Source organism: Pinus tabuliformis, chromosome 9 (assembly GCF_031772625.1).
Source record: "Pinus tabuliformis cultivar Carrire ecotype Pingquan chromosome 9, CPIR1, whole genome shotgun sequence".
Classification (NCBI taxonomy): domain Eukaryota; kingdom Viridiplantae; phylum Streptophyta; class Pinopsida; order Pinales; family Pinaceae; genus Pinus; species Pinus tabuliformis.
In genome coordinates this window covers 1113085385-1113110896 of record NC_142307.1, presented here as the reverse complement: position 1 = coordinate 1113110896, position 25512 = coordinate 1113085385, and positions in this window count along the sequence as shown.

Genomic DNA, 25512 nt, shown 5'->3' with positions numbered 1-25512 from the left:
AATTGGTGAACATTGTCACTTAAACATCCCTATTTCTTCCCAAGTTTTCTTTTGGCAGTATGCTAGCATCAAAGCCCAAGTCTAGGATTACCTACTCCATTTCAAAATCACCAATCTGCACTATCAACCGTATCTCCCTACCAATTCTCTTCTTACTTCGGTTCACCTTATTGAGTGTCCATTGTTCTGGTAACATCTTATCCTTGTAGATGCAGTTATCTATCAACTCTTGCAGTCCTTCAATTGCTTTCTTGATCGCGTAATCACTTCATGCAAGTCTGCATAAATGATTTCAATACCGTGGAATTGGAATCTTGCGTTGTAGTAACTTCTTCAGGTTTCTCCTTTTGCGTTACTAGAGTCATCTGATTCTTAGATGTAGAAGCACCTGGATCCATAAAAATTTTTCTTTCATCCATGAACGTATATTTTTCTTTATGTAAATCAAACCCAAAAATATTCTCCCTAGATCTTCGAAGCCATATACATCATATTGGCTATTTTCTTTCGACTGTGTCTTCACTAGTGGCTATACGGCTTCGCATGACAATCTTGATACTAGGATCATCTTCATGCATCTTGGATCTCATTATCTGAGTATTCTACGTCAACTGTTGGTTCTTTTTCTCCTGCATATTTGCTATTAATACCGATAAATATTCTATACATGATCAAATTTCTAAAAATATTGACAAGAAGCATGAGTTGGATTCTAACATTTACTTGCAAAGTGTCATGGATCTCGATAGCTGTATAAAATGATTTTGCCCTGACCTAGGTTCAGATTTCAGAGTTAGTTGAACTTGGGTCCCCACAACATAATGATTTGTTGACTTGAGTGCGCTTGGACCTAGGTTTAGAGTTAGTTGTGCTAACCAACAAAACGTTACACTGTTAGCCCATTCGGAAGCAATAATCTTAGTGCAGGTTGCATTCTCACCCAAGGAAGTATTCAAGGATGCTAGAACTAGGTTTCTCCATAAAAAAGGCTATTTCATGGGGAATGTTATCCTCTACAATGTCCCAGGCTGAGGAGGAGATCGAAAGAGGTAACCTCGAACCACTTTCAGTTCAGAAGCTAAACCTGCTAAACTAGAGAGAGATCTCTCTAATGATTTATCAGTCAATGACTAGAAAATAAATGGATTTTGGACTATATGTATAGGTTTTCATTGAGTTTTTGAAAATATAGGGTTTTTGGGTTGTTGGACCAAGGATGACAAAAATAAATTAGGTTAAGGTCTCAAAGGTTTGCAGTAGCAGGCACAAAGAGGAGAAAGATACAATGTTTTGTAGTGAACTTAAGATTTGTTCAATATAGTATAGGTCTGAAAGCTTAAGAGATCATAATGAGCGCGTATTCACATGAATTCATTAATCTAGAAGAAGAGATACATAACATGATTTTCCACATAAACATAGATTTGAATCTAAAGAATGTTTCCTATTTCACTATAAGGAAAACCATATGAAGAAATAAAATCATGTTCAGAGAGATGAATTCATCAATAAGAAACTGATATTAAAGGAAAGAAACACCACAAACTCACTGAACAAGTATTCGTGAAAAATAGCTGCAATTGCTCCTTGATTAACTGTATGAAAGCATAAGGTACAAATATCTCCTCAGAATTCCAACCCTTCTCCTTGAATGACAAATGATACATATAGATTCAATCAAATAGCTTTCCCACCTTCAGGAGGTGAATTCCTAAGTGGTGGAACTTTTTCCAAGATTCCCTCAACCAACAGGTGAGAGTGAGAAGGTCAAAAACAAACTCTTCTCTTACACTTTGATTTGAGTTGTACTTCCTTTAAGAGGCCTAATTAACCATAAAAACAACCTATCATACCTATTTATTTATTATTACATCATGTAAACCTAGAACTACTAAAGTAACATCATCAGTTTAACTTTGTTTAAGTCAAACTAAAAACCTAAGAAATTACAAAGTGAAATTTTTAAATAAAAACTCAGAAATATGCAGAAGCGCAGTGCCAATGTTGAGGCCACTTTTAGGTGCCTTCCTAAGGTCAAATTTGAAATATTAGAGAATGGTCAACTACCCTTTCCTATATAGTTTCTAGCATATCTTGAATTTTTGAAATTGACCCATGGGAAGGCCTTCAAAAATTTATTCTTCGAAGGTGTCTCCAAAAGTGCAGTGCATGTCAAAAAGAGTGGCATAATGATGATTTTTGTCCCGTTTTTCTACTTTTTCTCAAAATCTAATCCTTGTATAAGAAATATGATGAAATGGGTTTTGGGAGAAGGCCACCATATTTCCAAAAATGTAATCCACTTGTCATTTGGAGCCCTGAGGGAAAAGCGAAGCGCCAAGGCGTTGCAATTATGTAACTAGTCCAATTTCTTAAATTTGCACCAAGATTCTCAAAAAACCAAAAATGCTCAGAAAACTCCCAAAATTGGTGATGAAGTGAAAAATGAGGGTGTCATGCTCTCATGGATGCTGCAGAAACATCTCAAATTTATCCCTCTCATTTTTTTCTTTTAGGGTTTCCTTTAGCTTGTTTTTCATTTGCTTGAGCTTCATGTTGCAAATCATGTTTTTGGTCTGATAGTGGTGGGCCATATGCCTCAATAGCTGATTGTCCCTCTTGGCCTTGTCAAGAAGTTGCTATAGGTTTTCATTGAACTTACTTAGCCAATAATCTCTATCTTCATTGATCTCGAAGTTAATTCTTTCTTCAATGTCCAAGTCTTCTTCTAGTAGGTTATGTTCTTTTTCTTTCTTCAATGCCCTTTTGAGTCCCTTGGTTTTTGGCTTCTTCTTTCCTACTTATTTTTCCTATTCATCATGTTCACCAGTATCCAACACTACTTTACCTTTGCCTCCTTGCTGAAACACCTTGGATTTCTCTTTTTCCATGATCAGTTGTTTAGCCTTATGCTGGCTATTTTCTTGCTCAAGGAAGGAAATGATGAATCTTTCCCTTGCCATATTTTCCATGAGCTCTCTGATTTAGGAATCTTTCTCTTTGATAATTTTTTTCAAGTTTGAAGGTTCATCTACTTCCTCCAAGTCAACTAATTCAAAATCATGTTCAATTAGCTCCTCATCCTATACATGTGATACATATTTTGTTGATGTAGAAGGCTTGGCCCTTTTTTCAACTTGAGAAGTAAACAAAAGCCTTTTTCCTCTCTGATTTATTCTATTCACCTCAGTTTTAGGTTCCTTGGGAACATCCTCTAATTTGATTGATGACCCTATCTCCATTTGTTGTGTTGATGTATCTGGATGATGACCTAATGAAATAGTTTCATGCCACTTCAAAGTTGCTTCTATGGAGGAATCCCATGCCATGTTCCTTTTTGCCAACTGATGGAGGACTGCAATACTTATTAAGCTATGATGAAAAAGGCTAGGGTGATGCTCTTTGCTTCTACATAGATAATTATACATGTTGAGAGGTTTTAGAGTTGTGAAATGAATTAGCAGCCTAATGCAGTACCCATACAATCTAGAAAATCTTCCCTCACAGGTGAAAAGCTTCATTACAACCTTCATCAATGTCATATACGTTTCCAATAGGTAAATGAATGGGATGATGTGTGAATGAGCCTCTTTGTAGGGTGATTTTAAGAAAGGTAAGTATTGTTCTAGGTATAAGATCATGTGTTTGAACCAATACTCCCCATGATTGGGCATCCCTGTAGTAAGAGAGATGGAAACTATGGAGAATCTAAATTCAATCCCTACTATGATGGCCTATTCCCCTTTCATATTGGTGGTAATCTAATGAGTGAGCTGCTCATGGAAACCTACTACACTCACCCTTTGACAAAACAATAGGCAATTGACATCTTCAAAGAATTGTTTAATGAATGGCGAGGAGTTGATTTCATTGCAGTTGGTAGGCTCATACATCATGATCCTCCCTCCTTTATGATGTTTTCTGTTTTCTGATGGTGAAGAATCACCCTCCATTTTGATAAAAAAACCTAGATAACAAGAAAATGCAAAAACAGTGAGGAATGAGTGAAATGATGAAATGAGGGAGTTATGGAAGGGAGATGATGATAAAGGAATTTTGGGAGATGGATAGGGGCTATAGAAAACTTGGGAATTTTGAAAGGAGTGAAATGAGAGAGATAGATGAGTAGGAGAATTTAAAAACAGTATTGCTAGGAAAATTTTCCAAAATGATAGGTATGAGCTAGGGTTTGTGAAAGGTGAGGTAAACTAAAAGTAAATGAGTTGATTAGCGGATGAATGGTAATTTATATATATACAAAGGTATGAGACGGAAAATTTTAAAGTTTGAAATGTTATATCTAACAAAACCATCATTTGTAGTAGTTTTTGAAGCATGAAATTTCACATAAACCCTAGATGAAAAAAACTCACCATTTGCACTTGCTTTACCAAAGGAAAACAGTGAGTAAGATGATGATACTTACTTGTTGAACAACTTAGGAGAGCAAAGAATAGGAATGCAAGCTTAAATTTGAATTTTAGTTGAGTTTCGGAAAGTTTTGAGCAACTTTGTCCCAAGCGCAGCACCATTGGCAGAAGCGCAACTCCAAAGCGCATTGCAGTTCATCCAAGCATAGCACCACCTCCAGAAGTGCAGTGTAGTTCACATAAGCACAACCTCAGAAGAATTTTTCTAGTTTTATCTATAAAACCTATGTTTTTTCACCAAAGGAGGAGAGAGCTCAATGAACAAAGGAGGTGAGGATCAAGATAAAACATGTTTGGAATTTTTGGTCTTTTATAAGCATGGTATGATCTTCTTTTGAGTGAAAATGGGCCCCACATAGCTTTTCAAAACATGACTTTCACCTTTTTAAACTTGGCCACTTTGGAGACTTGAAATTTGAACTTCTCTTACATTTTTGAATAGTGAAACTTCTCCCTTTTGGAACCTTGGGATTGTAACCATGAAGCACTTATGAAATCTCATAAAAAATTATTGAAAAGAGTTGCTTATCACAACTCATCCTATGCCGGATTTTATGCATGAAATGAAGATGGACCTTGAAACCCTAATGACCTAATGAAGACATTAGATTGAGTGAAATGGTGATGATAATGATTGTTATAATGAAGACATTATATTTATTATGATACACTCATCTAACTGATGTAGGCAACCAACATGTGATATTTTTTGAAGAGAATTAAGACATTCCTAGACAAACTAACCAGTGACCAAATTTTACTTTGAAAGCATAGTGACATGATAAAATTTGACCTTGAGACCCCTAACAAACATCGTAAAAGCATATTTGATCTCTGGTGACAAGTGGACAAAGCTGACACTAACATTGGCTCCAACTAGGGATGGCAGCTCCTTGGAGGTGTTAAGAACACCATAGGCCAAGTAGCCTTATTCATTGTGCAATGGAGTCAAAATGCATAAAACTAAACTGAAACTGAAAATTGACTGACTATTTGACATGACATGACTGTGAAGGAAAAATAAAAGTAGCAGCTGATCAAAGAAGCCTTATTTCCTTCTCCTCGAGCTTCAAACTCCTATGATAGCCACTTGGACACTTGAACATAAAAAGTAAAGGGGTATATACAATGGTGTTGAGAATTTGCAAAATTTTCTTCAAGTATGGTAGTGCTTGAGAAGACTACCATTGATTACTCTTGATGAATAATATTCTCGATTCAATTCCTCCAATAGAAAAGTATTCTTTCCTCTGAAAGATGAAATTTTGTATGGTCCTTTCCATAAATTTTCAAACTTGCCATGTTTTCCTTTTTATTCATTCCTCACATCCCAACGAAGAACTACATCCCTCAGATTGAAATTGTCTTCTTCTATATTGTGATCATAAATCTTTTTTATTCTTTCTTGAAGTTTAGAAGTATTTTGAAAAACTTCCTCCCTAGTTTGTTGTAAATGGATCATCTGATTTATCCTTCGGTCCATATCATTTGTTTCATTGTCCATTTCTTGCAGAATTTTCATGACCGGGATAGCAAGAGATGAAGGAAAAATAGCGCTAACCCCATACACCAACTGAAAAGGACACATATCTATGTATTTCTTAGCACTGACTCTGTCCACCCATAAAGCATTAATGAGCATTTTGTGCCAGTTCTTCTTATTGGCTTCTAAAACATTCTTGATGATGTTGATCAAGGATTTATTGGATGATTCGGCTAGACCATTCCCTTGTGGATGATAAGTAGTGGAATGCCCTAATACAATATGATACTTTGCAAAAAACTCCACCATCTTCTTTGACTTGAAAGTGACAACATTAGCATTGATTATCTTCTATGAGCAGCCAAATCTAAACAAGATATTATATTCAATAAACTGAATGATAATAGAATTAGTAGCTTGCCTAGTTGGGAATGCTTTAATCCATTTTGTAAAATAGTATCTGGTTGTTAGGATCCATTTGTGTTGTGCTGACGATGAAGGATGGATCTCGCCAATAAAATCAAGATGCCATTACTGGAAAGGAGATGTGATTGAAATGGGCTACAAGGATAATGGCAAAAGTTTTCTTTCTCCCTAGAAATGTGATATTCATGACAGCTCATCACTGTTTTATATACATCAGAAAAAAGAGTATGCCAATAAAAACCGACTCTGAAAATTTCGTTTGTTGTAGTCTTCCAGAAATGATGGCCACCACAGTCTCCTTTATGGAAGTCTCTCATTACATAATTTGCTTCATTTTTTACCAAACAGTTCAATAACACACAACAAGGGACTTTCCAAAACAAAATACCATCAAGAATGCAGTAATTTGAAGATTTCAACTTTAAAGATCTAGTTTTACCTTTGGGTACTTCCTGTGGATGATTTAAATGCTGCAACACATAAACAATGTAGGAATACCATGGAGATGAAGTGAACATGTCACACACTTGTAACTGTGAGTCTTCTTCTTCTTCTTTAGAAAGTTCAGCAATCAAATTGGTATCTAATGCATGCAAATTAGATTCATCCATGAGCTTAGCCAAACCTTGTCCCTTAATGAGTTTTGCGGGATTTATCTCCAAATCATACTCTTAACATTGTTGTGATCCATTTTACCTGCTTACCCCTTGGATCAGTTTGCATAAGAATTTCTTTTACAACCACTATGGGAACATAAATAATAGTGTGAGAATGAAAAATATAAACTCAAAAATCTTTGAGAGATTTCACCAATGCGAAAACCTGCATCTCAATTATGTTGTATTTTAGTGCTGCATCCCTTATTGTTCAAATAAAAAATGCTATAGGTTGTTCATTTTTCTAATATTTCTTTTTCATAAGGACAATTGCTAAGGTATGATTAGAGGTGAATGAAAATATGATGAAATCTGAAGTATAATCTCGACTAATCAGAGTAGAAGTAGTAGATAATGAAAATTTGATGGCATGGAAACATTTCTCAACATATAAAGACAATTTTACCTCACTGTCCTTTTTCAGCATGTCTCTCATCTCTTTCAAATGTTCAGTGAGGTTGGGAATGAATCTTCTAAAAAAATTAATTTTCCCATTAAAAGACTGAATTTTTTTTTGTTCCTTGGGAAATCTAATTGCTGAATGGATTGAACGCTTGTAGGCTCAATGTGAATGCCATCCTTGGAGTTAATATGTCCCAACAACTCACCTTCTTCCATGGAAAATAAGCTCTTCTTTGGATTAAGTTATATACCAAATTTTCTACATTTCTGAAATACAATTGTTAAATGATGTAAATGGTCTTCATCAGATTTAGAAAAAATTGTGAGATCATCAAAATAAATAACCAGCAATACATCCTTTTCATTGGTGAAAGCTATGTCCATAGCCCACTGAAAAGTTGCTTCTACATTCTTTAATCCAAAAGGCATCTTGGTGTACATGAATGTACCCATGGTGTTGTGAAGGTTGTTTTCAGCTAATCATCCTTATGCACCAAAATATGATTGTACTTGGGATATCCATTAAGCAATGACTTCCTGGAATAGCCAACTACCCTTTGAAGAATATGATCCATATTTGGAAGAGGATAATTGTCCTTCAAGGACACTTTGTTTAAATTTCTAAAATCAATGCAAAGACGAATCTCCCCAGTCTTCTTTCTCACCAGCACTAGATTTGACATCAATTTTTAAAATCGAATAGGAACTATGATAACAGACTTATAAAGCCTATTTACCTCTTTTCCAACTGATGGAAACAACTTAGGATTAATCCTCCTCAGTTTTTGACGAAATGGATTTTGATTCGGCTTGACTAGAATAGTGTGCTGAATGATGTTCTTATCATACACCTTCAAATCTAAATAGTACCAAGCAAATACATTGGAAAATTCTTCCATCAAAGTAATGTACTTACTTTTCATCTCAGGAGATAAGGATTTGGATAATTTGACCATCTTAGGCTTGTCAGCTGCACTGTTGTTCACATCATCGACACCTTTCTCTGTGTAAACCATGGTGAGCTTTTTGGCAACATCGTCTTGATCAAATAAACCTTCCAAAGGTACAAGACCTCTTCAAATGTTATTTTCCTCAAGCTGAAATATTTCAATCTCAATTACTTCAATTTATGGATCATTCATATTACATGCATTATACATGTGGGAATTCTGGAATTCATCTTCCATCTGCAGAAAATTATTGATTTGTTTGTCATCCGAAAACACCTGTCAATATCTCATATTATCAAGAACAATAGGGCGATGTTTAAAATGAATTGAATACCTATTGGAGTGAACGGGAATCTTCACCATACTAGCTACAGTAGCAAGATAATCAACTATAACATTCTAAGTTCTAGGAATTAGAGACAAAGTATATACTAAAAAAAAATTAAGATGTCAAGGACATCATTGTGATAAGATCTCATTCTTGGATGCTTGGCTTGGTATTTCCCTTTCACTTGTTTGACTACCAACTCAGAGTCTCCATATCATAAATTTTATTTGCTCCCAACTTTTATCGAATTTTGAGGTTGATCATCAATGCTTCATATTGCACCTCATTGATTGAGCAATCAAAAGATAACATATAATAACTCATTCTTACATTGCGTAGAATTTTACATGAATGATGCAATGGACCATGAATGCAGACACCAATCCAAACTCCTTATTTTCCCAATGCACCATCAAACTCCATCATCCAAAGACCATTTTCTTGATCCGGAAAAAGAACTTATGAAGGTTGAACTGTTTGATCTTTTGGAATATGATTCGTTGTCTCAGCAAACTCTAAGTTCTGCACTAACTCAACAATCCTTTCAAGAGAATTTTTAGGCTTAAAACATTCTTCATTCTTCTGTTTTCCTTCAGCAATCAAATTTTTCTACACACTACTTATGAAATGTGAAACTTCTGAAATTTCTACAAGTTGACTATCGTCATCTACTAAATTCATATCACTATAAAAAATGAAAGAATGTAGATCAGTATGTACATAATGTATGGGGTGATTTCTCAATTTTTCTTTGCTACTGATCATGAATTTCATCTTCTTCTCCTGATAGAGTTTTCTAAGCTTCCCACATACTAGAATAGTAGCATATCAAAAATCAAGTTGTAAGGTTCCTTTCAGTTTTTCTCACCAAGACCGTGACATCAACATACCAAACCAACGAGGGATATCAGTGACCACTACATCCATCAACACATTCCTAGCCAGAATTGTTCCAGGGACGCTACTAAATCTTTGAAAAGGCCAAGACATTTCACTCTTCCTGAATCAAATGAGTAGAGGTCATGATAAGGTCGGGTGATATTGAGTCCTAGTTTGTCCATAATTATTTTTTGCATAAGATTATGCAAGGCACCGTAGTCTACCATGGTGTTATGGAGGATGAAATCATGAATTTTAAGACTAAGATAAAAAGGTGTGATTTCACTATCTTCCGGACATCCCTATAGGGCTGGACCAAACAGAATTGTAGGCTCATCATCAACAACGTTTATTATGTCTGACATTTGGTCTACCTTCAACGTTTTAGCAATTTCAAAATTATAATTATCATTCTTCACTAATGTAGTTAAAGGAATTGAAAATTTAAACTTGGAAATTTCATTCTCTAAAATAAATAGATTGGATTTACTTTATACCTCTTTTGCAATGATGTCCTTCTTTTCAATATGTCCTTTAGTTTGAGACCCCTTCTTATGACTTTCACTTTGAACCTCCTTATCCTTTCTGACATTGCTGGTAGAGTCTTCATTGGTTTTATCTCGGCTCAGTATGGCAATCTCCTTTTCTTTATTTTAATTTTTAGGGGATGTTTCTTTGCTTTGTCTATCTTTCTATGCATTCTGCCACTTCAGATTCAATATAAAAGGTAAAATTTTGTTCCTTAAGTTGTACTATTTCTACAAATGAATAAGAGCATTTTGATATCCTCTTTGGTATTCTTAATTTTGTACTGTCCATAGATCATCACCTGCAAGTACAAGATGTTGATCACTTGGTATTAAAGACTCTTTAGAAAATTGGTCTTCCTCAATTAGAAAGGTGAGCAGCTCATCTTCTTCAAAAGAATGATTTTCTTCCACAATTTCCTCTTCATCTTCTTCCTACCCTTCGGTGTAATTCTGTTGAAATGGAGATCTAACTTGTCCCTAAGGACCTGTTATAGACATTTTTTCCATCATCCTTTCCATGGTTTTGATCATATTATAAAGATTTACATCTGATGATGACGAGGGCTCTTCTTTAAAAACAAATTGCTTCTTAGATCTCTCAGGCTTTGATTTAGATTTCTTGATGAGCAGATTATCTTCGAGACTTACTCCATTTCACTGCATTTCTTGAAGAGTTGCAGGGTCTCTCTCCATAAGTTGATATGCCATGTCTGGGTCGAAGGCATCAAGATATTGGAAAAGTGCTAAAACAGGAGGATGTTTCATATCGTCAGGGATGGAATTATATACCATATTAAACCTTGTTGTGAATTCTGGGATTGTCTCATTTTGATTTCTTTTCATAGAATTGTACTCAACCAAAATTTACAGTGGATATTTCTTTTCTTCCGATCATTTTAAGAACAACTCTAACAACCTCTAAGAGTTATTGATAGAATTAGTAGCCAAATTGTGAAACCATTTCTTCACGTCTATAGAAAACTCTGAGCTATGATTCTCATTTTAGAATTTTCTTCATCAATCTCTTCAAGATAAATAAAATCTATCAATTTTTTGACATGCTTCTCAGTTGTAATTTCTGAACTTCCATCAAACAGAGGAAGTCTTTGGCCATATTTTTTAGGTAGAGCAGCAATTTGAGACAGCAAGATGAGAGGAGCAAACCAAGCCATGACTAGTAGAGGATGTAGTAGAGGTACTACAATGGACTATGTAGGTAAAGATGTTGACACTGATGAAGGTGGTGGAAAAACAGATGAGGTGGCTGATGTATTTGGAGGTGTAGTAGAGGATGAAACAGAAGTTAGGTATTCAAGCTGATATTGAACGTAATATTTTTCAGTTGTGATTTGGAGTTGGTCAGCTATACTTTCGAGTTTATCAAAGTTCAACCACAATTCATGATCAACTTTAGAAAAAAGGGATTTAGAAGAAAGGAGATGAGAATGAAATTGAAAAGATTCAAATATCACTTTAGGAAGGCAAGACTTAGATTTTTACCTTGAAAGAGATAGTTCTAATTGAATATAAAAAAAAAGATGCTCAAAAGTGAATACATTTTTAGCAAATGAAGTAGTCATTTTTATTTTTTGAGCTGCACTTTCAAAGATAGATGACTTGAGTTTTCTGAGTAGCTTTCCAGGGTCATCAACAATAAAGGTGGATTTGGGTCAAGATTTAACCTAGTATGTCTTTTAGGAACCAAAATTTTCACACCTTAAACTCGATGAAATTCATAAAATCAACATATCTTTAGATACTGGAAGTTGTCACCTATAGAACCAGTCTTCTTGAAAGCTCTAATAGAACAAATCTCAGGAATGATTTATCAGTCATTTCCCCAACAATGACGCCAAAATGTTATCCTCTACAATGTCCCAAGCTAAGGAGGAGATTGAAAGAGGTAACCTCGAACCAATTTCAGTTCAACAGCTAGCCCTACTAAACTAGAGAGGGATATCCCTAAGGATTTCTTAATTAATGATTGGAAAAGAAATGGATTTTAGACTATATGTATAGGTTTTGGTTGAGTTTTTGAAAATTTAGGGTTTTTTGGTTGTTGGACAAGGCATGAGAAAAAGAAATTATGTTAATGTCTCAAGAGTTTGCAGTAGCAGGCATAAAGAGGAGAAAGATACAATTTTTGTGGTGAACTTAAGTTTTGGTCAATGTAGTATAGGACTGAAATCTTAATAAATCATAATGAGCATGTATTAGCATGAATTCATTAATCTAGAAGAAGATATACACTAACATGATTTCCCACATAAAAACATCTTTGAATATAAATAATTATGGCTATATGACTGTAAGGGAAACCATATGGAGAAATAAAAGCATGTTATGGGAGATGAATTCACCAATGAGAAATTGATATGAAAGGAAAACAACACCACAAACTCATTGTACAAGTATTCCTGAAAAATAGTTGCAAATGCTCATTGATTAACTATATGAATGCATAAGGTACAAGTCTCTCCTCAGAAGTCCAATCCTTCTCTCTGAATGATAAATGATACATATATACTTAATAAAATAGCTTCCCCACCTTCAAGAGTTGAATTCCTAAGTGGTGGAACTGTTTCCAAGATTCTCTTCACCAACAAGTGAGAGTGAGAAGGTAAAACACAAAATCTTCTATTAGAATTTGATTTGAGTTCTACTTCCTTTATGAGGCCCAATTAACCACAAAAACAACCTATCATGCCTATTTATTTATGATTACATCATATAAACCTCTAACTACTAAATTTACATCATGATTTTAACTTTTAGCAAGTAAAACTAAAGACCCGAGAAATTACACAGTGAAATTTTTAAATAAAAACTCAGAAATTTACAGAAGCACAACACCAACTTTGAGACAACTTTTAGGTTCCTTACTGAGGTCAAATTTCAAATTTTAGAGAACCTTCAACTAGAAGTTCTTGTCTATTTTACCTAACATCTTGAATTTTTTAAAATTACCAATGGGAAGGCCTTCAAAAAATGATTCTTCCAAGGTCTCTCCAAAAGTGAAATGCTTGTCAAAAAGAGTGGCATAATGAAGATTTATGACCCCTTTTTCTCAAAATCCGAGACTTGTCTCTGAAATATGATGAAATTGGTTTTTAGAGGATGCCACCATATTTCAAAAAATGTTATCCAATTGTCATTTGGAGCCCTGAGGAAAGAGCACAATGCCTAGGCGCTGCGTTTCTACGAGTAGTCAAATTTTTGAAATTTGCACCAAAATTCTCTAAAATCCAACAACGCTTAGAAAACTCCAAAAATTGGCCATGAAGTGAAAAATGAGGTGTGTCATGCTCTCATGGATGCTGCAGAAATCATCTCCAAGTTATCCCTCTCATTTTTGTCTTTTATGGTTTCCTTTAGCTTGTTTTTCATTTTCTTGAACTTGATATTGCAAATCATGTTTATGGCTTGATAGTGGTGAGCCATGTGCCTCAATAGATGATTGTCCTTGTTGGAATTTTCAAGAATATTCTCTAGGTGGCCATTGACCTTACTTAGCCAATACTCTTTATCTTCATTGATCTCCAAGGAAATTATGTCTTTAATGTCCAAGTCTTCATCTAGCAGGTTATGTTCTTTTTCTTTCTTCAATTCCCTTTTAAGTCCCTTGGGTTTTGGCTTCTTATTTCCAACATGTTTTTCCTATTCATCATGTTCACCAGGATCCAGCACTACTTTACCTTTGCCTCCTTATTGCAACATGTTGGATTGCTCTTTCTCCATGATTAGATGTTTCGCCATAAGCTGGTTGTTTTCTTGCTCAAGGAAGGAAGCGATGAATCTTGCCCTTGCCATATTGTCCATGAGCTCTAGTGTGATCCTCCTTGCCTTTCATTTGTACCTTCTCAGACATTTTTATAAGGCTTCTACATAAATAATTACACATGTTGACAAGTTTTAGAGCTCTAAAATGCTTTAGCAGCGTAATGTGGTACCCATACAATCTGGAAAATCTTGCCTCACAGGTCAAAAACTTCATTACAAACTTCATCAATGGTGCATACATTTCCAATATGTACTTGAATGGGATGATGTGTGAATGAGTCTCTCTGTAGGGTGTTTTTATGAAAGGTCGGTATTGTTCAAGGTCTAAGATCATGCCTTTGAACCAATACTCCCGTGATCAGGTATCCCTGTGGTAAGAGATATGGCAGCTACTATGAATATAAATTCAATTCCTGCTATGATGGTCTTTTCCCCTTTCAGATTGATGGTTTTCCAATGAGTGAGCTTCTCATGGAAACTTACTTCACGCACCCTTTGACAAAACCCTAGGCATCTGACATTGTCAAAGCATTATGTAATTAATGGTAAGGAGTTGATTTCATTGCAGTTGGTAGGCTCATACCTTGGGATCCTCCCTCGTTTATGATGTTCTCTCTTTTCTAATGGTGAAGAATCTCCCTCCATTTTGACTAAAAACCCTAGATAACAAGAAAAAAGAAAAATAATGAAGAATGCATGAAATGATGAAATGAGGGAGTTAGGGAAGGTAGAAGATGATAAAGGAATTTTGGGAGATGGATAGGGGTTGTAGAAAACTTAGGAATTTTGAAAGGAGTTAAATGAAAGAGAGAGAGATGAGTAGGAGAATTTAAAATAGTCCTACTAGGAAAATTGTCCAAAATGACATGTATGAGCTAGGGTTTGTGAAAAGGTGAGGTAAACTAAAATTAAATGAGTTGATTAGTTGATGAAATGGTGATTTATATATATACAAAGGTATGACATGGAAGATTTTAAAGTTTGAAATGTCATATCTAACAAAGCCATCATTTGCACTAGCTTTGAATCATCAAATTTCACATAAATCCCAAATGAACAAAACTCACCATTTGCACTTTCTTTTCCAAAGGAAAAAAGTGAGTAAGATGATGCTACTTACCTACTGAACATCTTAGGAGATAAAAGAATAGGAATGCAAGCTTAAATTTGATGTTTGGATGAGTTTTAGCAAGTTTCGGGCCACTATGTCGTGAGCACAGCGCCGTTGGAAAAAGTGCAGCGCCAAAGCATAGTGCAGTTCATGGAAGCACAATGCCACCTCTAGAAGTGCAATGCAGTTCACAAAATCGCATTGCTGGGAGAATTTTTCCAATTTTAGCTAGAAAACCTGTGTTCTTTCACCAAAGGAGGAGACAACTCAATTAAAAAAAGAGGTTAGGATGAAAATGAAACATGTTTGGGACTTTTTGGGATTTTTTAAGCATGGTATGATCTTCTTTTGAGTGAAAATGGGTCCCACATACCTTTCGAAAACATGACTTTCACCTTTCAAAACTTGGCCACTTTAGAGACTTGAAATCTGAACTTCTCTTACCTATTTGAAAAGTGAAACTTCTTCCTTTTGGAACCTTGAGATTGTAACCATTAAGCACTTATGAAATCTCATAAAAATTTATTGAAAAGAGCTTCTTACCACAAGTCATCCTATGCCAGATTTTATGCATGAAATGAAGATGGGCCTTGAAAACCTAATGATCTAATGAAGACGTTAGATTGAGTGAAATGGTGATGATAATTACTGTTATGATGAATAAATTCTCTTTATTATGATACACTCATCTGAGTTATGTAGGTGACCGTCATGTGAGATTTTTTAAGAGAATAGAGACATTCCTAGACAAACTAACCAGTGACCAAATTTTACTATGAAAACCTAGTGACATGATAAAAGTTTACCTTTATACCCCTAACAAACTTGGTAAAAGAATATTTGATCACTAGTGACATCCAAACAAGACTGACACTAACATGGGGGTAAGGTGTTTCTTTGGTTTAAGGCTTGATTTAACCTTTGCAAACACTTATCCTCAAAATCTCCAAACTTAAAGAAATTTCTAATTAAACAGAGTTATTAGCTTTGCCTACAGGTCTAATCATGCATAGAATAATATATGACAAGACATATAGATATTCATGGTGTAGTTTAAGACAATAACACAGATAAATGGCATTAAACTGAGCATAAATACAGAAGACACATAAGTATACAATTAGAACATAGAATTTATTAAAATACTCTTTATTCTTCCAGATCTTCAATACATATACTTTCACACGCTAGGCACATAGTTGTAGGGTCCCGCAGACTTAGCTGCAAACTTACCAAGGTCTCGATGCACACAGCTACAAGAGCCTTCCCCTTTTCCCCAGTATAGAAGATTACATATGCTAAAGACAAGTATCCTTCATCACATCACATCATATACCATGGTCCACAAACCATGGGTAGAGCTCAAATAAATACAAAAAGTAAGGGGATTTGACCTTCCTAAAACCCCTTGACTCCTCATGACCTACGTGTTGCATGCTCTTCTCCTTAAAATGTCGAAGATTTTACAAAAAAATGTCAAAATTGGACTTAGGGGACCTCGTCCCAACATCCATCCCTTTCCAATTTCATTTTGGAAATGTACTCCTTCATTAGCAAAAATTTCTCCATTTGCTTGTCATTTTCTAAGATTTTCCAGTGCTTCTTATTATCTAGGACAATAGGCCTATGTCTGACTTCTACTTTGTATTTCCCTTTAACACTTCTAGGAATTTCAAATTCAAAGGTTGAAGTGGCAAATGCATCTGCAACAAAATTATCTTTCCTTGGGATGAAAAAAAAACTATACTCAACAAAATTATGCAAATAATTTATGACAACATTGTGATGAGCACGCATCCAAGGGTATTTTGTTTGATATTTGCTTATTATCTATCTAAAAACTAGCTCAAAATACCCATAAATGGCTATTCTCTGGATCCTGTTTTCTTCAAATTTCATAAACCCAAAATGATAGCTTCATACTCTGTTGCATTATTAGTATAGTAAAAAACTAACTGGTAAGGGCATAACTTTGACTTACCAACTTTTGGTATGATTATCCATATCGTCGCACTAAAACCTTCTCTACCTGCTGCCCCATCAAAATGCATAGTCCAAACACATTGTTTTTTGCTCTATATTACCACTTTCAGCCTTCAATCTTTCAGATTTCTCATGGACACTTTGCCTGCTTTGTTCCTCACTTTTGTTGCTGTCCTGTCCCTCCATTTCATGGTTATTTTCTAAAGAAATTTCCTTACTATTTGTTGTTTTTCTAATATTTGGAACAACTGACTTTATTATGTTGTCTTCTTCTGAATCTTTGTCCAAAATTTCTAAACTCTGAGCATTGACCCTTTCCCCTTCTACATTTGAACTAATCTCTTCATCATTGGGACAATTTGAATTGAATAACACAAATGAGTTCAAATGAGAATGTACAATGTACATTCGATGATTCACATGTTTATTCTTACTACTAATCAGGTATTGCATGAGTGGTTCCGTGTATAACCTCCTTGACTGACCTTCAAAAACTCAAACTGTGATGTAGGACATGTCTTCTTGCAATGCTTTATGGAATTTTGCCATCCAAGATCTAGAAAAAAGAATACCAGACCTATGAGGTATATCCACTCCCATGATATCATCACCATACATTTTGAAGGAATTTGGGTTAAAGACACTGATAAGTCTTTAATTAATCCAAGACACTTTGTTGGTTCACTAAGATGAGTTTACAAATCAATATTAGTCGTACATTAATATGTCAACCTGGGATCTGTATTTGTATTTCATGTTTGTAAGAATTGTCTGTGAGATAACAATCACAGATTGGGATGCAGGTAACTAATCCTAAATCCTATCTAACCATTGCAAAAATAAACAATTGGTCGACAACTCATTGAATATATAAATTCAAATGCAAAACAAAGGTTATTCTACAGTTCAAAATTGGAAATATAAATCAATTTCAAGCTACTTCACACAAAGATCTCAATCTAATATTCTAAATACCAAAAGTAAATCAAACTGAATAATCAAATCCACCTGTATTAAATGAAACTATTCATATCATTCTAATAACAAGGAGAATCCAAATATAGAACTAATTGCAGAAAGCATATACGGAGAGAAAACAACAATCAAATACAAGACTTCACTGTGAATTATAAAAATGATATTAACCGAGATATAAAACTTAATCTATCTCAACCTGTAGAAGGAACAACAATATAAATCTTAACACTAAATAATAATTAACATAATACAAATGAGAAGTAGATCTTCTAGTGACGGAGCCCAAAGCCTCTAGAAGGAACTGCTATAGAAGCACAATACTAGAATTTAATGTGAAACTCCAAGTTTTTCATTAATTGTCAAAAATAAATTACAAAATCACTACAACCCTTAAGGTTTAATATGCATTCACAGTCTTGTTGGAAATTAACAATGATTACAAAATTTACTGTCCTTTTTCCATCTACTACCCTTATATATTCTCTATGAAATGCAAGCAAAATTAGAAGTTTTCCTAAGGATCAGAAGATCCTTAGGATTTCTCAATTGAATAATCAGATTTTCCACATCAATTATGTGTTTGGCCTTCTATATTGAGCTTGGCCTGCGCAGCTGGAATAATGACATCTTCCTTTCTAGGTGTTTTTGTCTTATCCAAAGGAACATTAGTTGTCCAATCTAGTCATCCTGTGAATAAACAAGCGAAAACTTAGTATTTTAATGCTAAAAGCATGTAACGTGTTCAACACTGATTTTTATTCATTTTTCACAGTATTACTTTGAGAGTATGTTCAAGACGAGAGAAAATTCATGAAATCCATATGATTAATCAAGTAAATGTGGAGGAAAAACATACCGTTTCCATGACCCAACATGCTCCCTAGCTTACCTTTTTGCATTTCCTCATGCAATAAGATAATTAAGATGAAACTAAGTCAGAGAACATGTAGAATATGTTTCTTCCTTGTAGAGCCAAAAATCATTTTTATTTTTAAGTACAGGAAAGGCTCAACCTTCTTGATAATCTAATAGCTCATAATCACAATGATTCCAATCAAGAGGATACCAAATAATAGGGGTTTTGTAACGACATCCAATCTAGTTATGACCCTCACTTAGGAGAATGTTACCATAATAGACGCGTCCAGCTATAACCATCTTAAAGTGTCTATAACCAAAGGCTTCTCAGTTTCAGACACTGTTGGGAGAAGTTTCCCACCTTTTATTTGCATCCAAGAGAGCTAATTCTCTAATTTCCTCAAAATATTTTATACCTGACTTGATAATGCCTATGTAGATGGGGCCCAAGGTAGACACAACTGCTTCCTATTCCATGAACCTTTCATGTTGTGTCCAGATCTGAAGGGGCCTTGTAGGTTCACCTCTTACCCAAATATCCAAGCCACTTTCTCTCCTCTGGAATGTATCATGAGATTTAGACCATTTGAGGTGGTTTTTGGTGAAGGAGATAAAAGCCTGGAACTATACATCCCCGATTAAGGGGCTAGGATTGGAATCCCTTTAATCTTCCAGAAAAACGTTATGTAAATATAATTCATAGAAAGATGTTTTACATCCTCTCTCTATTTTTGGAAGCATTTAATAAAATCAGGAGTAGAACTAAACTCAAAAGACTAACCATCTCTAATAGCCTTAACTTTTAACAGAAAATATCATTTAAGCAGAAAAAGTGCATAGTTTCTAACATGCGACCTATAGGCTAGTGCATCTGAATAAATAGAACAAATAATTTTTATTTTCTCCAAGGCTTTTTGAAATTGTCCTTGTACTTCCTCCACTTTCTTCTAAGTTCCATTCTGGACTGGCATAGGTCTCATCCTCTATTGTAGTCAAGTCATTAAATTTCTTCAGTAACTCTGAGTATTTAATTGAGGGAACAACTTCTTTTTGATGTTGTTGTAGAACTTGTTGTAACTCTCCTAGTTTTGTCTTCAAATTTTGAATAATAGCCTCTACTACCAAAGGGGTACAAGGAGGTATGTCCTTTGTCTGAGTAGTATTGGTGCAAGTTGCTACATTATCAATTTGAATGGATACTTCCAATATTGCCACATGAACACAAAGGTTTGTTTGAATATATGTTTGCACAAATGTTTCCATTGTTGACACTAGAACATGAAGGTTTGTCTGAAGATCTGTATGAGTGGTTATCTCCACTGTTGACACAAGAACAAAAAGGTTGGTTTGAAGATATTTTTGAGTATATATCTCCTTTAATTCCATAGAAGAACAAAAATATGTTTGAGTTTCTACAGAACAAGTAGAAACATCCTTTGTTTGAGTCCCTACTCGACAAGTGCTAATCTTTTTCATTTGTACATTACTGGAATTAAGAAAATTCTCGCTCTGGGTTCCTATTGATTTCGACTCCACTTTCTTGTTATAAGTTTTCTTAGAGTCTTTTAGAAATTTCCTAAGCTACTTGATTTTCCTTTTTAGTTACTTATTTTCCTTTTTCATCAGTTCCAACTTATGATCATCTCTCTTATTTGTTATTACAATGGGTTTCTTCACTGGGGAAGAAGGACCAACAACAATATTTTCAAAAGTAGGAGAAGTTTCAAAATCATTAGGATCGTGTTCAAGTAAGACTGTGTCTCTAAAATTAGCTTCTATCTCCTCAACATTATTAAGGTTTGGCTCAAGCAAGGCTGTATCTTTAGACTTAACTTCGGGCTCCTCAAAATTATTAGGGTTTTGTTCAAGTGAGGTTGTATCCCCTAAATTAGCTTCGGGCTCCTTGGTTTCAGCTGCAAAAGAAATTGTCCTTCTGATTCTTGTGTATCTCTGTCATTTCCGGAAGAGGGTAGTGTCTCGATGTGGTGATAAATATGAGGAGAAGTAGAAGGGATAGGAGTAGGGACTTGTTCTTGTGGACTTCCAAATTTTCCTATATCCTAAAAAAGGTTGCCCAAATTTTCCAAGACCGGAGCTTCTTCTTGTTCAAAATCCTGGGGAAAATCGACTCGTTCGCTATCATGGAATTCGTGGGGTGATCTCAACTCATCTATGGACACATTAATGATTCTCCATTGGATTATTCACTCAGATTGTCTTCATTTAATAGGAATTGATGTCACAATAGGCACTTTCCTTTTTTGTCGTCTTTTTGGGGCTTATACCTCCATAGTCTGGTGTTACTCCTTAGTGTTATAGACATTTTTTGGCACTGCAACCCCAATCATAAATGTCCACAAACTAAGGGCTCCTAAGTCCCTAAAAGTGTTGTTCCAACCCCTAAAAGAATAAGGTCAACTGATTACAGCATCTCCCAGAAGTTCTCCATGAAAAACTACTCAAAACTGGTCAAAACTGGACCATTTCACCTACTCCATGGTCAAAGTGCGTTGCATCCCACTTAAATACACAAAGTAGGTGTGATGCATGTTGGAAAGCCCTTCTATGGGGTGCGATGGGTGAGAATGGACAAATGGCAGGGTCAATCCGCAAGGTGGAGGATCATGGAATCTTCTAGAAACTTCTCCTGTGACACTTGCCTCTCTGCATTCGCCCAGGGATGAGTAAGAGATCATCAATCTCCAAGTGGAATCAAGAAATATCAGAGAGAGGACACTAATCAAATCTCGGAAGCTGACTCACCTCCCTTGCAAACATCTATATATGGATCCCTCATCCCAGAGATCCAAGGGCTGGAGTTTTGTATATTGTAAGGAAGTGCTGCTGGTTTCTTGGTGTAACATCATAGTGTTGGGTGATCTAAGCTTTTCATGAGGTGAAGAAGGGCTTTCTAGCTGAGAGGATGATGTTGGGTCAGAACAATTGGTTGTAATCATCTTTTCTCTTTCTTGATTATCAATAAAGCTATTCCAGTTTTCCTCCACATTCTTGTATGATTGATATTATATGCATTTGTGTGGTCAATATATATTTGGTCATATATTGTTTATGATAGTGATCTATGTTCTTGGGTAGCGTTGTGCTGCTTTGATTCTATAGGTGCTCTTTGAATCTGGGTAGATGAGGAAGCGAGTGGTAAAGATCTATTAGAAGGGAGAGGAATCAAGCAAGGAACCAAGCGCAAGACAGAGGTTAGTCTCCTTTATTCGCCTCTTATCTACTTCTCATAAAGGAAAACGAAAGTGGTTTTAGTTTGTTTGTTTCTAAGGTAGGTACGAGCCTTAGTGGGACTAGCAGCTCTGCATAGACACTAGATTTCCTGATAAAAAATGGCGACTCTGATGGGGAGCGAATAGATTGTTTTTTTGTCTATATTTGTTTACTTTATAAACTTACAGAAGGATCCTGAAGTCAAGGAAGCTAGCCTTTGAACTGCATTTGCTATGCAAGTGCAAAGTAGATCAATGTTGCTTCAGTCTATCTCTGGGTTTTATTTATGAATTAAACAATTTATTTACAAGCTATGTAATTGCCATTGTGGTGGCTCTTGTAACCTCGTTAGATCTACCCCTATGATTGATTTACTGATTACCACTTGCCCGACCTAAATCCCTGAACTGAGCTGCAAACTGTGACCCAGAACCCAGTTAAAGTCTCGTCCCTGGTCCATCGCACTATCTCTTCTTTGGAACCTGAATGCATCGCACTTCCCGAGTGTAGTAGGTGTGTTGCATTTCACTTTCCCTGTGTAATAGGTGCGCTGATAAGAAAGGGCTAATTTTGCCTCTAGACTTTGGCTTTTTCACTCTTTTCATCTTTATTCAGGAGTTTTGTTGTCTGTAGTCAGTACACCTCTGTTGGAAACCCCCTTCCTTGCCATTATTCCGCCTCCATTGTGAAAAGAACTGTAAATGTTTTTATGTATTTTGAGCCATTGTCAATTCTCTTTTACAAAGAAGTAGTGTAATTGAACTGTCGTTTCTTGATTTGGAAGTGTCGCAAGTGTCGTTTTTAGTCATAGAAGAGAATCCGATTGTTCTTGATAATTGATTACACTGTTACTCTTGTATTTGATTTGAATTGGTAGTTTTTTAAGTGTCGAAAGCAATTTTTCAATTCCAAATAACAAAGTGTCATCATTGTCCTCATTTTGTCTTGAAAAGAAACTTGTTAGTAATGTCGCTTTGAAAAATAATTCAGATTTTCGCTTAGCTTTCTTTTTATCATTCACACATTAATAAGGATGAAAACAAATAAATGCATGTGCATTTGCATTTAGACTATTTGTTGGTTTGATTTAGGACAATGCATATAGTGTGTGCTCTCTGCTCTATGTTGAAAGAAAATCATCTCTCTTTCCTTAGTAGCTAGGATTTTCATTGCAAAAAGAAGATTAAATGATTTTTGTCATCTTAGATTGCATTTTAGGAATTGTACATCTACATCATGCGGTGAACCTGAAAGGAAAATTTCTTAAGCAAGATCAACTATAAAATAAATTTAATGAATCTAAAAACGCTTTGGAACCTAACACACAACATCTAGAAGTCTAAGCTAGAGACGTATTCCGGCGTCGTAAAGCCTGGTAACTGTTGTTTTCACTGTTGGTTGGGTGATTCCTCCACTTTGAGACGACAAGTTCCAGTACGGACTTGTGCTCCCATGTACCGTCGAGTATATTTGGGAGACCACAATAGGCTATATCCTTTATCCATAGGAAGCTGTGTCTGCCACCCTATCGATCGCAATGCACTAAACACATCATTCGGGAAGATTGGCTGCCATACCGTAAAAGGTATTCTGCAGTTTTGTGATTGGTTTGGTAATCCCTCTGTCTAGATTTACAGAGCAGTCTCTTTCATTCCTTTTCAGACTCCTTAAAGGAAAAGGTCCATCTGAGCACTTGTCACTTCAAGCTCATTAAAAATCAAAGGTGACTAGAGTCATCTTTTTTTTCTCGACTCTTAAAAATTGAAAAAACAAGTTGTGTCAAAGCGTCTAAAATTTATTTTAATCAGAATAAACATCACCTTTCCTACATTGGTCTTAGGTTGAGAAAAATGGAGTCTACCAACCAAGGGGTTCCCCTTGGAGGAAATCCTAGTCCCTTCTCCTCTTGGGGAGATGTTGGTGTACCCCATATGGCCACATTGTCTCTTCCAGGATTGACAATTGGTTTGGCCGTATGGCTCTTCTCAACCTCTGTTGTTCAGAATGTCGTGATTCCTGAATAATCAAGTCAGCAACTAAACGATACCAGAGTTACCCCCCAACCCTCTACTTCGTCCAATTATTCCTCTCCTCCTTCCTCTTCACTTGATGAAGATGGTAAAGCCAAAAATCACGTAACTGAGAAGAAGAAGGAGAAGAAGAAGAAAGAGAAGAAGAAGGAGGAACCAAAGGAGAAAAGGGTTGACCAGGCATCGTCTAGCGAAAATCCACACACTGCACCATCCAGGCTTAAATCTCCATGTGTCATTTGCAAAGGAGACCACTATCATCGAGATTGTCCTTGCATCCCCCACATCTTAAGGGATTGGTCTCCTTGTTTGCACAATCCGGTGTCATCAACCTCTGATGATCATGTTGAGCATACACCTTCAACTAGTGAAAGTGAAGCCCCTGGACAAAAAGGAAAATATAAATTTCCTTATAAATTGTGTGAAGGTGATCACACCATCCACCATTGTACCTTCTTAGATGAAGCTAAAAGAGTTTTGGATGACCGTCCGGTTTCACCGTTACAGCTTCCTCTTGGATATAAGAAACTCTTGCCGAGTCTGTCACTAGTTGAAAATATGGCTGACATGCCCTTGTGGTCGGACGAAACGTCTATCATTGAAGATAAACCATCTTAATCCATACCAGACGAAAGTCAAAAGGTCGAGGCGAAAGTTGACCCGGTCTTGCCTTCAGAGGATCCGTCTTCAGATGATACAATCACTGAAGAGAACAAGGATGACACCGTCCAAATGCTTTTCATAAGCACAGACTCCGATGAACGTGGGGGCAGTCTACCTGTTCCTTTACTGCAGGAAGGAAGTTCGTCAGAGTCGTATTCAGCCGTCTATTCGGTCCCACCTCCAAGCAACCTGGTTGTTTCCTTCGATTAGAATCTACTAGGTAGACCCCGCTTACCCGCTAGTGTACCATTTCAAATCATTGCTCAAATATATAGAATGGTCATGGCCAGTACCATCATAGATGAAGGGGCTTCTGTGTGTATCCTTTCCTCAACTGCTTGGAAAGTGCTTGGTTCCTATCGCTTTTGCGTGAGATGAGAAATCTAACAGGCTTTGAAAAAGGAACCAGTCGATCGTTAGGGATCCTTCCCGATATACTGATAACATTGAGAGGGAAAACTGTTCACATGAATGCAATGGTAGTCCAAGGACCCCTGGATTATAATCTACTCCTTGGACGAGACTATATTTATTGCATGGGAGCCATTGTCTCCTCACTCTTTAGAGTAATGTGTTTTCCGCATGAAGGAAGAGTGGTCAAGCTCGTAGACCGGCTTTCATTTCCCGGTTCACACATAGCAAACAGTCATATACCAACCCTAAATGGTATTTTCACGTAAGGAATGTATCATCAATCCCCAGTCCGTCCTCCTGATGAGCGCGAGTGATTCGGAGGATATGACTGAAACCCATGGGGCATGCACCCTGGCCTGTTTTGACAGGAAAAACTTGGG